This window comes from Nicotiana attenuata, unplaced genomic scaffold, assembly GCF_001879085.1.
Source record: "Nicotiana attenuata strain UT unplaced genomic scaffold, NIATTr2, whole genome shotgun sequence".
Taxonomy (NCBI): domain Eukaryota; kingdom Viridiplantae; phylum Streptophyta; class Magnoliopsida; order Solanales; family Solanaceae; genus Nicotiana; species Nicotiana attenuata.
Window position 1 is genome coordinate 245,961 of NW_017671257.1, and position 2,686 is coordinate 248,646.

Sequence of the window (2,686 nt, forward strand, 5' to 3'; positions counted from 1 at the left end):
GGGAGTGTGTGTGTTTTGGAGGAGGATGGAGAGCCACAAGGAAAGGATTTAGTGGGAGGATGTAATATGCCGGGGAATTTTCTTCTTTGTAATGCTCACTCGATAGAAGCTATGGTACCAGAAAATAGATACCAAGAACTAGGTTTTATTATTTCTTTCTTTTTTGTCAAAAAGAATAAAGTTAACTTTGCCCGTGCAAACGTGTTCCTATGAATTATCATAATATATAGATACTTTTATTTTATATGATGTCGGCCTAAAATAAATTTAAATGAAATAATATAAACAATAAATATTGATATAGCTGATCCCAACAAAATTGAAGTATAAATACTGTTGTCGTGTAGTGGTGTTCGTCGGTCAGTATAATTTAAATATTTCGATTCTGTATTTTCAGTATTCGATTTCTTAAAATGCTATAGCAATACCATACCTAATTAACTTCCGTATGGTTTCACTTTTCTCCTTTTGATCTATATTTATTCTATCTGGTAACTTCGGTTTATTCGGCTCAAATATTAACTAATGCATAAAGTTATAGACTGTAATATTCTTAAGTAAGGTACTCACAAGTACGAAAATAAAAATATTATAATACAATTTGAAAAAGGGTGAAAATAAAAAATGCTAAACCTGGACGCGGGAAAGGTTGAAATGTAAGTTGGTAACCAAAAAAAAGGGAGGAAAGGCAAGTATAGTAAGAAAAAAAAAAGGTGGTAAATGTTAAAGAAAACAATAAAAATAAATAAAAGTAAAATTCAGAATTTTAATATATATGTTATGATCAATAATATCATGAAATAACCTTATGTAACTTGTATATATTATTATTCTTAAAAACAGAATACCAAATCAAATACCAAAATATCGAATATCAAAACCAAAATTTTTTTTTATTTCGATTCAATAATTCGGTATTTATCAAAGGCGAAATACATAAACGGCCCTTCAAGTTGTCCTCAACGGTCAACCAGACACCTCAACTGACCCTTTTATCATTTAAACACTTCAAGTGGCTATTAACTGAACCAAATAGACACCCGAGTGCAGCAGACTAGATGCGTGAGTTACACTTGCCAATGACGTGTCAAACGAACTAATTAAACAATGACACGTGTAATTTATAATTAAAAAAATTGATATTTGTTATTAGCAAAGAAATACATTAAAGAAAAAAAAATCCTTTTTAAATTTTTAGCACGCCAACACCTTTCCCAACGCCCAACCCTATTCTTCTTCTTCTTCCTTCCGCCCCATCTCCCTCTCACCTCCTATCTCTCTCTCGTCCCTGATTTAGTAGAGCCAACGCCATTGTAGGACAGAGAATACTCCAATAATTAACGATTTATATGTAATAAAGCAACAGCCACAAAGAAAAGAAAATGGGACTTCACAAATTCCTTATTCTCCCAACTACTCTTCTAATTTCGCCTCTTTATCAGCAAACCAACTGACCAACTCAATTTATTTTAGGTGTTAGTAGAAATAGAGAGAGAAGGTATAGAAAAAACAGAGCAACAATAAGTGACCAGCCGTATTCGCCGGCAAGGCTCCATTTTCGACTAGCAATAGCAGCTAGTATAAACAGTCCGCCGGCGATGACCTCTGGCAGATTTGAGATAATGAATACACAGGAGTTATACCACTATTGACGAAACCTTCTCGATGCGAGCTTCTGTTTTTTTTTTTTTTTCTTTTTATAGATTTTGCATCCAGGTTGAAATATAGGTGGTGAATTTAGGGTGGAAGGTGGTGGTTTAATGTTGTGGAGATAATGATGTTGGGGTGAGGAAGGTTCATATGAAATTTGGGTGAAAAAACACTGGTTTGATCGTTCAAAGGTGTGGGCAAAAATGATAATGTGGTGTGGGACCCAGGCATAAAATTTAACTTAATTCTAAAAATAAGAGAAAATAAGTCTGATAAAAGCCTCACGCGCTCAACTGTAACTAAAATGCACGTAACTTGCCATGTCACTATGAGGTGTCTATTTGATACAGTTAATAGCCACTTGAAGTGTTTAAATGATAAAAGGTTCAATTGAGGTGTCTGGCTGACCGTTGAGGACAACTTGAAGGATCGTTTATGTATTTCGCCAAATTATACACTACCCTACTGTCGTGTCATAAAAACGAAGTTGGCATACATTAAATTATTGGTTGGTGGAGTTATTACCCAAATATGGGTCAATGAAGAAATGAGTATGAGTTGGAAAAACAATAGTAGTAAATGTGTTGCACATGTTCAATACATGTACTTACAAAATTGAATTTGTTTAGAAAGGAATGGAAAGGAGAATTGAGCAATATCTTAAAGCATGTTGAAAACATTGGTCAACCTTAAACAATGATTTTCAACTTTAAGTCGTCCAAAGTTATTCTTTCTAGCATTAATAGTCCTAATTTCAATTTTAGGTCAAATCAACCCTCGCAATGTAACATAGTTGGACTATGAATTAAAACTAGTATCAAATTCCCCTACAACTTTGAAAAGAATCTTTGAGGAATTGAAGTGTGTAATTGCTAAAGATTTTTTTTTATAGGTTTGCGGCCTTTGTTTTCCTTACTCTTCAAAAAAATTGCAGAAATATGATACTTTTTAGGGTGATCTTTGACTTTTAATTCCATTTGTCCTATGGACAGAACTTCTAAGGTCAAAAGTTAAAAGTGTTGCCCACGAGCAAGCG